The sequence below is a fragment of the Saimiri boliviensis genome, chromosome 16 (assembly GCF_048565385.1).
Source record: "Saimiri boliviensis isolate mSaiBol1 chromosome 16, mSaiBol1.pri, whole genome shotgun sequence".
In the NCBI taxonomy this organism is placed as follows: domain Eukaryota; kingdom Metazoa; phylum Chordata; class Mammalia; order Primates; family Cebidae; genus Saimiri; species Saimiri boliviensis.
This window is the reverse complement of record NC_133464.1, coordinates 15,062,556-15,076,923: the sequence shown is the minus strand read 5'-3', so window position 1 is coordinate 15,076,923 and position 14,368 is coordinate 15,062,556. Positions and strand designations below refer to the sequence as shown.

The following is a 14,368-nucleotide window of genomic DNA, read 5'->3' as shown; positions in this document are numbered from 1 at the left end:
GCGCCCGCCCCCGCGGCCCGGCCGGGGACCCCGCCCCGCGCTTCCGGGAGGGGGAGGGGAGAGGCCGGTGGCCGCGCGGGAGCCCTAGGCCGCAGCCGCCGCCTGCCGGCCCGGCCCGGGTCCCAGCGGCTCCCGCGGCGCTCCCAGGCCCCGGCCGGCGGGTGGGCGGCGCGGCCGGGAGGGGGCCTCGGCGCGCCGGGAGGGACGGAGTTGGGGCCGGAGGCTGGCCGCGTGCCCACCGGGCGGGCGCCGGGGTGAACCTGGGCCGCCCGGCCCCCGCTTCCCGCCGGCCAGCCCACCCTTTCTGGCGTTCCCGGGGAAAACGCGCCCCGGGCGAGCCCCTGAGGGCAGGGTCGGGGTCGGGGGCACCTCGGGCGGGAGAGCGCGTCGCGGGGCCTCAGCCGGTGGCCGGTGCCAGGAGGCCGAGGCAGAGCTGCTCCGGTGTCTGGGTGAAGTTTCCAGCCAACCCGAGAAGGAAACCGAAAGGGGAGAGGCCGAGCGAGGTTAATTTCTAGCGCTTTTGGTTACCGAAAACGGCTGGGAACTTAGCGAGGGGCCGTGAGGAGGCCGAACCCCACCATCTCTGGGCTCCGCGACAAGTCAGGGGCACCCACCCACGGGAAGGGGAGAATGGGGTGCAGAGGGCAGGGAGGAAGGGAAGGGAAGGAAAGCGGGTCTGGACTTTGAACCGTCTCCCTCTCTTTGCCCTGCCTCGGAAGCTCCGGGTCCACTCGGCACCATCTCTGTCTCCTCCTTGGAGCCACCTTCTCTCCAGCTGCTGACGGGGAAACGTCTGGATGGAGCGGGCCTCCAGGCCTAGTGTTTTGTTACAGTTGCAAACAGGTAGAGCGGCGGTCACCGAAGAGATGACTCGCTGCTCCTTAGATGGTAGGGATGCTGGCACCTCACTCAGGCCCCTAAGTGGCCATTTTGCACCCTGGCTGGTGAGTTAGGCAGACAAAGTGAGCCCCCAAGAGTGTACAGGCCTCCACCAAGGTAAGGAGTGAAGATTTTCTGCGGTATGCCTTGTGATTTTCTCCGGGTGCTCTGGATCGGACAAGGAGTAGGATGCTAACATCTGATCCCTTCTTTCCCTTGGGAGAGATGCGTGTTTTTCCTCCGAGTCCTAGGGAATGCCTTAGAATACCTTCATGGCTGTCCCTGGTACACCCATCTTGAGGAGCCCTGCCACCCCTAGTAGGACTGCAAGGAAATACAAGATTTGGATAAGTACGAACCCTGGTATCCAGGAACTTAAAATCGTGTGTAAATTTTGGACGCCTAAAAAATGGATACCGGCAGAGATGAATAGCAGAACGAACAAGAACGTGAATCTTTACAATGTTGATACTCTTCAGCGCAGCCAGGAATTCGACCTAAAGGAGCCTATCCTAAGGCAACAACCAGAAGTGTGGAAGAATGCGGGTAAAAAATGACCAGCCAAGTGATGTTTAGAATCCCGGGGAAGCTGGGAACTGGCGAAAAGTCTCACAGCAGTTAAGTAAATAATAGTATTTTCATACAGGGAGTACTAGGTAGTCATTTAAAATGACTAGTAATAGGGAAAATGTTTTCATTATATATTATTAAAGAAAATGCTGGATACAAAACTGTATATAGTCTGATCTCAAACTACTATAAATATGTTAATATATGTGGTATACACTCACACAGTCGTGCATTGCTGAACAATGGGTATACATTGTGAGAAATGTGTCCTTAGTTGCTTTTGTCGTGTGAGCATCAAAGAGTGTACTTACACAAAGCTAGGTGGCATAGCCCGCTACGTACACACCTAGGCTGTGTGGTATGGGTTATTGCACCTAGGCCACAAACCTGAACAGCATTCGACTATACTGAATACTGGAGGCAATTAGAACACAGTGGTAAATATTTGTGTATCTAAACATGTCAAAATACAGAAAAGGGACAGGAAAAAATACTCTTCTAGGGTCAGCAGAGTCAGGGCAATAACCTGGCACCAAGATAAAGAGGAAGAAATGGGATAAATGGTCAGAAACGTCTGGATGCTGATCCGAGGAATTGCCATGGTCAATGCTGAGAAATCACTTTGCAGTGGGCTAATTGCCAGCAAGTAAGCCACAGCAGATGGGGGACAAAGGCCCCGTAATACTCTAGGTATAAAAAAAGAAACTGGAATCCTAGTTTGTGTCCCGAGGCTAGTGAGGCTCAGAACAAGGAGGTTCCAGCAGGATATAACTTCTCTGGACACACTGACTTGCATCCATTAGCTGGTCTGTTGCCCTGAACATGTTTATCTCCTCTCCGTGGCTGACCCTCGTTTCCTCCTTTGGCCGTGTTCATGCTGTTGAACACCATTCTCATCAAAAAGAAGGAAGGAAGCCACAGGGCAGTTACTGGTTCTGTTTGGCCGTTTGCAGACAGTACCGAGTATTCCCCAGGGCAGTAGGTCTCTACCTCCTTCGTTTTTGCAGAATGGAGATGATGGACAGGGGCTGAGCCCAGGATCAGATCCAGTGCAATTGCTTATTACTTTCATTCATTCACACCTTTTTTGAATACCAACTGTTAATGCATGTCAGATACCCAGCTGAGTATTGGGCATATAAATATTAGATCCAAAGGCACCTCTTACCCCATCCTAATTAACTGGTTTCCCAGAATCCTAACTTTGGATGTCTACAATACTATAATTGATTAGAGTGGCAGTAGCTATCACGTCCACCAAGGAAAGAAAAGGATCATCCTCTTAGCCTTTTCCTCTCGTTACTTTCCCTCTACCCCCAATGTATAATTACAACAGATTATACCCTACCGTAAGTCCAGAAGGAGATTATGAGGGTCTCCATAGAGATGATGCATTTTATGGTCTCCATGGAGATACTAACCCATTGAGTTATTTACTTATCCATTGAATTATTTTTCTTCCCCTGGTCCTCTTTGTCTTTTGTATTCACTTAAAGACATCAATCTGGCAATGAATTGTGCTCTGAAATATTTTCTGGACCACAAAGAATATTTCCATATCCCTACATAGAGCCCCTCCAAACATAAAGCCCCTATGTATTTGCTGCCCCCAAGCTAGTTTGTACGCACGCTCAGCAGAGCTCAGAGAGCGGCAGAAGACAAGAATTCAACAATGAATCCCTTCACTTTTCTAAGTTGAAAAGATAAACACCCCCAAATGCTGCTTTATAAAGAACAGCTAGACAAGTAGAGCATTAGCAATTTAAATTCACGTATTAAAAGAAGGGACTTACATGGTGAACTTTAAAGGGAGAAATAGGAGTGGCTTGGATAAGTAACTAACAGAAGGCTTGACAAATTTCTACACACGTTCAGTAGGTGAAGACAAATTATTAAGATCAGTTTAAAGAAGAACGTCTAGTCATTGTTGGATGACACAATAGCAAGAAAAGGTATGCCAAAGCCCTAGAAAACTAGCCCAGCTACGCTAAGGAGTGGTGCTAATGAGGTTTCACTCTGTGAGTGGAGAGCTCAGAGAGCAGGCTCTCTCTGGGACATCACTCTAAGTAGGTTTTTGGTTGCACCCTGCCTTAGTTTGCTAGGGCTTCCATAACAAAGAACCACAAACTTGATGGCCAGAACAGCAGCAATTTATTTCCTCCGTTCCGGAGGCTGGAAGTCCAAGATCAAGGTGTCAGCAAGGTTGGTTTCTTCCGAGGCCTCTCTCCTGGACTTGCAGTGGCCAGCTTCTCCCCATGTGTTCTCATGGTCTTCACTGTGTGTTCCTGTGTCCTAATTTCCTCTTTTTATTTTTATTTGATTGATTTATTTGTTTTCGAGGTGGAATCTCGCTCTGTTGCCCAGGCTGGAGTGTTATAATGGTGAGATGTTGGCTCCCTGCAACCACTGCCTCCCAGGTTCGAGTGTTTTTCCTGCCTCAGCCTCCCTAATAGCTGGGACTACAGGTGCCTACCATCACGCCAGGCTAGTATTTGTATTTTAGTAGAGAAGGGGTTTCACCATCTTGGCCAGGCTGGTTTTGAACTCCTTAGCCTCAAGTGATCTGCTGGCCTTGGCCTCCCAAAGTGCTGGGATTACAGGCATGAGGCACCATGCCCAGCCCAAATTCCCTCTTTTTAGAAAGAGACCAGTCAGATTGGATTAAGGCCCATCCTAATGACTTCGTTTTTGCTTGGTTACCTCATTAAGTTCCTATCAGCAAATATAGCCACATTCTGAGATACTAGAAATTAGGACTTCAGCATAGGAATTTTGGAGGGACATGAGTCAGCCCATAACACACCCCCTTTTCTGCAGATGTGTTCTGGTCAGCCCCTCTTTAGCTGGGTCCTCCAGGCTCAGCTTCAGGAATGGGCACTTCGTTCTCCCTTGACAAGGCCTGTGGACTTTTTTGCATGTTTCACACTACACACTTCTGCTAATAAGCATTGCTTCGTATTTCCTTGGGTGTAGGCCTTAAACTTTACCTTGCATAGAAACCAGAGCACTACTCTCCAAGCACCATACAACTGAGAGCAGAAACAGAAGATGCATAGGTGTTCGCTAGATAAAATATTCCTGATTCGAAGAAATCATCTGGAACACATGACAAAAATCTGCCAGAAAAGTGTTCAGGGAGGCCAGGCACAGTGGCTCACGCCTGTAATCCCGGCACTTTGGGAGGCCGAGACGGGCGGATTAGGAGATCGAAGCCGGCCTGGTAAATATGGTGAAACCCCATCTCTATTTAAAATACAAAAATTAGCCGGTATGGTGGCATGTGCCTGTAGTCCCAGCTACTCAGGAGGTTGAGGCAGAAGAATAGCTTGAACCCAGGAGGCAGAAGTTGCAGTGAGCCAGATCATGCCATTGCACTGCAGCCTGGGCAACAGAGTGAGACTCCGTCTCAAAAGAAAAAGGGTTCAGAATATTTTGCAGGCCTATCCATATTCAGTTCAGGCAAAAGGTTATTTAAACAAGATCTGTCTTTCTCCCCCACTGCCTCCTTCTCCCCTGTGTTGGGAGGTGCAATTTGCCAGGAGAGTTGGGGGCTGAACCTCCGAGGGGGCTCTTTATTGCACATTCTCTCTGCTGCAGTTCTGGAGGCTCACACCAGGGAACAGGCTGTTTAGAAGGACTCACTTGAACAAGCTCTCTAGAAAAATTCTCATGTGCAATTTTGCTTGGCAAAGAACCAATTAACAGGGCTCCTCGCCCTCTAAACAGTGGCCACTTGACCCTGCCAATCAGCTCATAAAGGCTGCAGTATGCAAAGATTCATCAAGAGCTGTGTGTGTCGCTTTGCCTCCCTCCTGAAGCTGGGTTTGCTTTCAGACGTATCCAGAAAGGGCATACATGAAATCCTCCCCAGGAGGATGATGTCATCCAGCCTACAGTCACACAACTGCAGCACCAGTTTTTAAAAGCTCTTGGCTCTGTTTCCTGACAAGGAAGACAAATTGTAGAAAATCATTTTAATTTTCACTTCAGGCAGATCCAGGGGCTTATGTGCTTAAAGACCATTGTACAAGCACACAAAAATAAAACATGCCTATGAGTTGCAGATATTTGTTCCAGAATGCACAAAACTTAAGTCAGCTTAAAATCATCATAAAAATGTTGACCTATACACTACCCTGTCATCAAAGCTTCACCTGCAAAAAGGACAAGCATATCGTCTTATACATTTTTTTTTTTTTGAAGACGGAGTTTCGCTCTTGTTACCCAGGCTGGAGTGCAATGGCGCGATCTCGGCTCACCGCAACCTCCGCCTCCTGGGTTCAAGCAATTCTCCTGTCTCAGCCTCCTGAGTAGCTGGGATTACAGGCACACACCACCATGCCCAGCTAATTTTTTGTATTTTTAGTAGAGACGGGGTTTCACCTTGTTGACCAGGCTGGTCTCGATCTCTCGACCTCGTGATCCACCCGCCTCGGCCTCCCAAAGTGCTGGGATTACAGGCTTGAGCCACCGCGCCAGGCCGTCTTATACCTTAACTTTTCTGCCATTTTTATTTAGTTTCCTAAAGAAGTTATGCTGGAGATACTATTAGTCAGAAGTCTTTGAAAAGCAAATGACAGACCTCCATAAGCACAAAAGCGACATTTTAGTTCAGTAATAAAAATCAGGCCGGGCATGGTGGCTCACGCCTGTAATCTCAGCACTTTGGGAGGCCGAGGCAAGTGGATCATCTGAGATCAGGAGTTCAAGACCAGCCTGACCAACAGGGTGAAACCCCATCGCTATTAAAAATACAAAAAAATTAGCTGGGCGTGGGGGCAGGCGCCTGTAATCCCAGCTACTGGGAAGGCTTAGGCAGGACAATCACTTGAACCCAGGAGGCGGAGGTTGCAGCGAGCCGAGATCGTGCCACTGCACTCCAACACGGGCGATAATGTGAGACTCTGTCATAAATAAATTAAAAAATAAATAAATATCAACACGTGACTACATCAGGCTTGGATTAATCCAAAAAGATGAGTTCAATGATAAAAATCAACTCTATCTTCCTCTGCTTCTCACCTCTCCTCTGCCTCTCCTTGGCTTCATCCCATCTAGGTTCTCTGGCTGTGGTGTCAAGATCTATACCATGTGGGCCTTGTAATCTCAGAGAGAAGAGAGTGACCTTTTCTGACCCAGTGCCCATATGCCAAATCTAGTGGAGGAACTCACATCTGTGGATGTCCGTTCTTGGAACCAAAGAGCAAGAAGGGACAGTGATGGAAGAGTCCATTCTGAACAGCATTATGGAATAATGGAATGTGGAAGGGGCAGTTCCCCAATGCAAAGGAGATTCCTGGCCTAATAGGTTGCATTTCTTGGCTGCCCAAACATGCATGCACACACAAGCCCTCCCCCTGCTACACATACACACCACACACACACATACACACACACACACACACACACACACACACACACACACCCCACACAGGTATCTTTTCCATGCCTATAACTTGTGTGTACTCCCCTCCCCAAATAACAGAGCCAGCCCATGAATAACCATTCATACACTCACCACTTCCCCACAGCGAGTCAACCCCATGCCTTCTACTGAGGCCATTCATTTCCTGGTCCAGGGCCTCTGGTCAATATGGCTTTCTCTTTTGCAAGCCTAGACATGGCTCTTCACAGGCCGGCAAATCTCTATCTAATTGGTAAATGTAATTACCTTCATGTGTTTAACGTATTATGGAGGAGGATGTGTTTGAAAACTACTTTAAAAACTTTCATTTCAAAGGAAAAGAAAAGGAAGGGAACAGGCATCCATCAGTTTGTCATGTACATGAAACCCTTCTGGAAGGTGAGGTTGGGGAGCCTTGGTCAGCCCCTGGGCTGCGCTTGGCTCAGCTCTTTGAGAGATACTCCCTTTTCTGTGGTCTCTTCCATGGCCACCTTGGAGAGAATTCTGGGGCAGGCTGACCAGCCCACCTTCTATTGGTGAAGATGTGGGGTTCTGGGGAATGTCCTAAAGCAGAGGTCCCAGTGTTCTACTTCATGGCACCCTTAGTGCCCCAGTGACTTTTTTTCATAGCATGTCTTGGTCAGAGGAAATACCTAACAGGCCAATTGATTAAGAAAATAGGGTCGGCCGGGCGCGGTGGCTCATGCCTGTAATCTCAGCACTTTGGGAGGCCGAGGTGGGTGGATCACAAGGTCAAGAGATCGAGACCATCCTGACCAACATGGTGAAACCCCGTCTCTACGAAAAATACAAAAAATTAGCTGGGCATGGTGGCACGTGCCTGTAATCCCAGCTACTCAGGAGGCTGAGGCAGGAGAATTGCCTGAACCCAGGAGGCGGAGGTTGCGGTGAGCCGAGATCGTGCCATTGCACTCCAGCCTGGGTAACAAGAGTGAAACTCCATCTCAAAAAAAAAAAAGAAAAAAAAGAAAAAGAAAATAGGGTCTGGATGCTGTGGCTCACGTCTGTAATCCCAGCACTTCAGAAGGCCGAGGCAGGTGGATCACTTGAGGTCAGGAGTTCAAGACCAGGCTGGCCAACATGGTGAAACTCCGTCTCTACTAATAATACACAAATTAGCTGGGCATGGTGGTGAGTACCTGTAAACCCATCTACTTGGGAGACTGAGGCACGAGAATCACTTGAACCTGGGAAGTGGAGGTTGTAGTGAGCCAAGATCGTGCCACTGAACTCCAGCCTGAATGGCAGAATGAAACTGTGCCTCAAAAAAAAAAAAAAAAAAAATTAAGAAAATAGGTACAAACAAATTAATATGGACTCCTATCTTAGTAACATAGAGGACATTTGAAGAAATAATACTGTAAATTATAAAATAACAGTTTAGGGAAGTCCCCGCGCCGGTGCCATGTCAAAGAAAAAAGGATTGAGTGCAGAAGAAAAGAGAACTCACATGATGGAAATATTTTTTGAAACAAAAGATGTATTTCAATTAAAAGACTTGGAGAAGATTGCTCCCAAAGAGAAAGGCATTACTTCTATGTCAGTAAAAGAAGTCCTTCAAAGCTTAGTTGATGATAGTATGGTTGACTATGAGAGGATCGTAACTTCTAATTATTATTGGGTTTTTCCAAGTAAAGCTCTTCATGCAAGGAAACGTAAATTGGAGGCTCTGGAATCTCAGTTGTCTGAGGGAAGCCAAAAGCATGCAAGCCTACAGGAAAGCATTGAAAAAGCTAAAACTGGCCGATGTGAAACGGAAGAGCGAACCACGCTAGCAAAAGAACTTTCTTCACTTCGAGACCAAAGGGAACAACTAAAGGCAGAAGTAGAAAAATACAAAGATTGTGACCCACAAGTCGTGGAAGAAATACGCCAAGCAAATAAAGTAGCCAAAAAAGCTGCTAACAGGTGGACTGATAACATATTTGCAATAAAATCGTGGGCCAAAAGAAAATTTGGGTTTGAAGAAAAGAAAATTGACAAAACTTTTGGAATTCCAGAAGACTTTGACTACATAGACGAAAATATTCCATGGTGGTGAAGGATGTAAATTTTAAACTATTTCTAAATAAGTGTACTGAACTGCCATTTGCCTGTAACTGTATGTATCCTTTTATTAATGTTAAATAAAGTGTAAAATGCAAAAAATAAAAAAAATAAAATAAAATAACAGTTTAATTTGATTTTTAAATAATCACAGTTACCGACGGGACATGTGTTCCTATTGGACATTGCACAACTTCCAAACCTTAGAATCATAGTGGACACTGTCACCTTCATTTCTTGTTCCACCTTGATTTTTTGTGTTTTCTTTTAAATCACAACAACTTTCAAAAATATAAGCAACCACTTTGCAAATTATGTGACATCACTGAAAAGAATATAGCATGATCTAATGTTAATCTGAGCTATCTGTCATTGTGGTATCTGACAGATGTATAATCCCACCATATTTCCTAAAAAATGTCAAATACTTCATGGCACCTCTGAATTCTCTGCAGTACCCAAGAGCACCTTGGGACAGAGCTTCAGAAGCATGGGCTTTGGGGATTAAACAGTCACCAGGTTTGTGATTGCCCTGGTGATGTAACTCCCTTGAAAACTGAGTAGAAACTCAAGCCAGAAGCCTATTGAGTCCAGGCTTTTGAATCTAAACCTCATCACTGGAAGCTCAGCCCTCTGCCCCTTAGGGCCCTTGGTCTTGTTCTTTTGGGGCAGTTCTCTGCCTCTGAATGAATGGATTGAGGTGATAGGCAGGGTTAATCTGCCCCTGGTTCCCTGGATATAACCCAGGCCTGGTAATGGGGGAAATTATTACTCAGCTAGTAATTACTACTCAGCAGGAGGAGAGAGAAGCCTGGAAGTAGCTCCAAGGATCCTGGAGGATCAGGGTCATTTGATTCTCTGACTTTTCCAGAGTCCCAGGCAGGACCAGCTATATAATTTGCAAAATGAAAATGTGTGCCCTTGTTCAAAGCATATTAACAGTTTCAGGACAGTGAGAACAGAGCAGTAGACCAAGCATAGGACCTTTTTTTTTTTTTTTTTTTTTTTTAACTACTTCAGTTTTCTGTGGACATTTTTTTTTTTTTTTTTTTTTTTTTTTTTTTTTGAGATGGAGTCTTGCTCTGTCACCAGGCTGGAGTGCAGTGGCACGACCTCAGCTCACTACAACCTCCCTCCCAGGTTCAAGCGATTCCCTGCCTCAGCTTCCTGAGTAGCTGGGATTACAGGTGTCCACCACCATGCCCAGCTAATTTTTATATTTTTAGTAGAGACAGGGTTTCACCATCTTGGCCAGGCTGGTCTTGAACTCCTGACCTCGTGATTCACCCACCTTGGCCTTCCAAACTGCTGGGAGTACAGGCGTGAGCCACCGCACCTGGCCACATAGGGCCCTTCTAAGTGTCGGGCGATGTGTGACCACACAGGTCACGTGCCCAGCCAGCCAGCCTGCTCCCAGGTTTACTTCCCAGGTGTTTATGGGTCTCTTGAACTAACTCTCACTTACTTCAGCTTGGGAGGGTTCATACAGCTTTTGGATTCTGCTGGAAACATGCCTCTTCCAATTTGGGATTGTTGGTGCAGGCTGGAAGTTCCTCCCTCTGTAAGACTCCACGGCTTTCATCCAAGACTAAATGACTTCCTGATGTGCCAATTCGGTTGAAGCCTGTCTGTTTTTCTTGCAGCTTACTAAAGGCCACAAAAAGTAACCAACACACTCAGCCTGGTTTTTTAGACTGAGAGCTTCCTTAACATTGGGCTGTGGCCCACCAGTGTGGCAGCCATCCATGCCCTGAGTCGCAGGCAGCTGGGCAGTGCCTGAGGTATCAAAAGCCTCCAGGCCAATTGCCTCTGGCAGGGAGCACCTCATCTGTTTACATCAGTTCTGCCTGACACATAGCGTGCTTCCTGATGCCAATGAGAAAGCACCGTTGTAAAACTTCATTCTCTGCACCTCCCAGATCCAAAGTCTGTAAGTGATCTGGCACAAGAGCTGCCAGACTCTGATTGGCCTGGGGTGGTGGGAGGCAACAAAAATTATCTCACCTGAATCCAGGGGCAGAGGATGGTTTATTTCGGAAGAAGCAGGTGGTATATCCTAAATAAAGTGATACTGAACAGATAAGAGCCCTGTATCTACTGGAGTAGGGGAGTGGGGGTTTGGTCTATGTAGCTGCTTAATTCAGCCAGCTTCAAATCAAAGCTCATTGGCACCGAGGCTCCCCAAATTCCCAGACTCAGAGATTTCTGCTGTCCTCCACTCAGCTTCATGCATACCATTAACCTAATCAATTTTCCTCTGGCACATTTCACTCCCAGTACCAGTTTCTATGTATTTATTTCATAGAGACAGGATCTTCCTCTATCACCCAGGCTAGAGTGCAATGAAACGATCATAGCACACTGTGACCTTGAACTCCTGGGCTTAAGCCATCCTCCTGCCTCGGCCTCTTGAGTGGCTGGGATTACAGGTGTCGCCACACCTGGCCATGGTCCCAGTTTTTATGCTTGTCCAGACTCTTTCAGTTTCATACAACAGAAACCCTGTCAAAACTAACTTAGGCAGAAAGAGTAATGTATGGGCTCAGGTAACAGGGAAATCTAGTATTTATAAATCAGTCACAGTCAAGTTTTAAGGTGAAAATTGCAAGACATGAAGCTGGCTTCTGACAAGTTCATCTAGGGATTCAAATAAGGGAATCAGGACTCTGTGGGTCCCTATTTTGGCTCCCTGGCTTCTGCTGGCATAACTATTAGGTGGACTCCTTCCACATGGGAGCAAGACAGTTGCTGTCAGTTCTTCATCATGCTGACACGTTGAGAGCCTAGATTTAAAGGAAGAGTCACAGGGAGGACTCTGATTGGCCTGGGGTGGTCGAGGAGACAAAATTTTCTCATCTGAATCCAGAAACTGAGGATGATTTCTTCAGGAAGGAGCAGGTGGTATGCCCTGAATAAAGTGATACTGAACAGATAAGAGCCCTTTATTGGCCTGGCACAGTGGCTCACACCTGTAATCCCAGCACTTTGGGAGGCTGAGTTTGGGAGTCTGAGACCAGCCTGACCAACATGGTGAAACCCCATCTCTACTAAAAACACAAACTTAGCTGGGCGTGGTGGCACACACCTGTAATTCTAGCTACTCAGGAGGCTGAGGCAGAAGAATCACTTGAACCCAGGAGGCGGAGGTTGCAGTGAGCCGAGATCATGCCACTGCACTCCGGCCTGGGCAACAAGAGTGAAACTGCGCCTAAAAAAAAAAAAAAAGAGCCTTGTATCCACTGGAATTGGAGCCGGAGGTTTGGTCTGTGCAGCTGCTTAATCTGGCAGTGAGGAAATCTTTATGAATCCCAAGATCTTCTTACAGCGTTAGAGGATAGCCAGCCTTTAGATCAGGAGCTGGCAAACTTTTTCCATAAAGGCCAGAAAGTAAATATTTTAGGTTTCATGAACCTTGAGGTCTCTGCCCCAGTTACCCAACTCCACCGCTATATCACTAAGCAGCCATAGGCAACACCTATAGAATGAGCACGGTTGTATTGCGATGAAACTTTATTTACACAAAGAGGTGACAGGCCAGATTTGTACCCGGGAGCCATAGTCCATTGACCTCTGACCTAAGTGAGTGATTTTGGTAAACTGGGTGAATGGTAAGAACCGTAGAGTAGAGTTTAAACAGGACAAGTGTTTTTTTTGTTTTGTTTTTTTGAGATGGAGTCTCGCTCTGTCGCTAGGCTGGAGGGCAGTGGTGCAATCTCAGCTCACTGCAACCGCCGCCTCCAGGGTTCAAGCGATTCTCCTGCCTCATTCTCCAGAGTAGCTGAGACTACAGGCATGCGCCTCCATGCCCAACTAGTTTTTGTGTTTTTAGTAGAGACAGGGTTTCACCATGTTGGCCAGGATGATCTTGATCTCTTGACCTCGTGATCTGCCTGCGTCCGGCCTCCCATGGGAGGATAACTCCCTGCTGGGATTATAGGCGTGGGCCACCATAACTGGCCTAAACAGGACAAGTTTAAGGGAGTAACTAACACAAAGGAACAAAAAGAAACTACAGCCATACTGTGTGAATATGTAGCGTTGACAGAGATTAAGGAGCCATCCTAGACTGTGGGATATAGTACATAATAGTAGCTAAAGATAAAGGCAGGGTCCAAAATACGTCTATAACTGGTAAGAGCACAAGGAGGTAAACCTGTCTATGGAGGATTCAGGCCTTCTGGGAACATCACTGTGGAGCTTTATGAAAAGGGGGTCATAGAAGAACATCCGTGAGGAATCAGGAGCTCTGTAAGGTCAGGGCACAAGTTTTTTTTTTTTTTTTTTGAGACAGAGTCTGGCTCTGTCACCCAAGATGGAGTGCAGTGGCGAGATCTTGGCTCACTGCAACCTCTGCCTCCTGAGTTCAAGCCATTCTCCTGCCTCAGCCTCCCAAGTATCTGGGATTACATGCATGCGCCACCATGCCCAGCTAATTTTTGTATTTTAAATAGAGACAAGGTTTCACTGTGTTGGCCAGGATGGTCTTGATCTCTTGACCTCATGATCTGCGCACCTTGGCCTCTCAAAGTGCTGGGATTACAAATGTGAGCCACTGTGCCTGGCTGCAAGTTCATTGTTTTTCTTTGTGAGTTTCCACTATGAGAATATAAAATAATCATTTGGAAAACACTTGTTTATTTATAAGTCAGACACAGTCAAGTTTTAATAGAGAATATTGTTTAAACCATAGACTAAATAAAATTCAATTATTTAGAAAATACTTAGGCTGAGCATGGTGGCTCACACCTGTAATGCCAGCACTTTGGGAGGCTGAGGTGGGAGGTTCCCTTGAGGACAGGAGTTTGAGACCTCGCCTGGGCAACATGGTGAAATCCCATCTCCATAAAAATTAGGCTGGGCATAGTGGCTCATGCCTGTAATCCCAGCACTTTGGGAGGTCAAGGTGAGAGTATCACTTTAGGTCAGGAGTTTGAGACCAGCCTGGGCAACATGGTGAAACCCATCTCTCCTAAAAATACAAAAATTAGCCTGGTGTGGTGGCATGCACCTGTAGTAGTCTCAGCTACTCAGGAGGCTGAGGTGGAAAGATTACCTGAGCCTCTGGAGGTCAAGGCTGCAGTGAGCCGTGATCCTGCTACTGCACTCCAGCCTGAGCAACAGCCCACAGCCAAAAAAAGGCCAGGTATACTGACAGTGGCATCTGCCTGTAGTCCCAACTACCTGGAAGGCTGAGACAGGAGGATCCCGTGAGCCCAGGAGTTCTAGGATACAGTGAGCCAAAAAAAAAAAAAAAAAAAAAAAAGAGCTTAAAAATATTCTGCTGTATTAAAAATACATGGCAGCTCATGCCTGTAATCCCAGCACTTTGGGAGACAGAGGCAGGCAGATTAGTTGAGGCCAGGAATTCAAGACCAGCCTGACCAACATGGCAAAAACCAGTCTCTACTAAAAATACAAAAATAAATTAGCTGGACATGGTGGCTTGGG

The 14,368-nt window shown here is 46.8% G+C and overlaps 1 long non-coding RNA gene and 1 pseudogene across 1 annotated transcript; both read left to right on the top strand.

Moving 5' to 3' along the window:
• The first annotated feature begins 95 nt into the window (after window positions 1–95).
• On the top strand, window positions 96–2,979 carry LOC141581596 (uncharacterized). Its single transcript, XR_012514299.1, has 2 exons — window positions 96–503; window positions 720–2,979. It is a non-coding gene; the product is annotated as an uncharacterized LOC141581596 (long non-coding RNA).
• A 5,300-nt stretch (window positions 2,980–8,279) lies between these two features.
• On the top strand, window positions 8,280–8,953 carry LOC101030736 (meiotic nuclear division protein 1 homolog pseudogene; annotated as a pseudogene).
• Window positions 8,954–14,368: the final 5,415 nt, after the last annotated feature.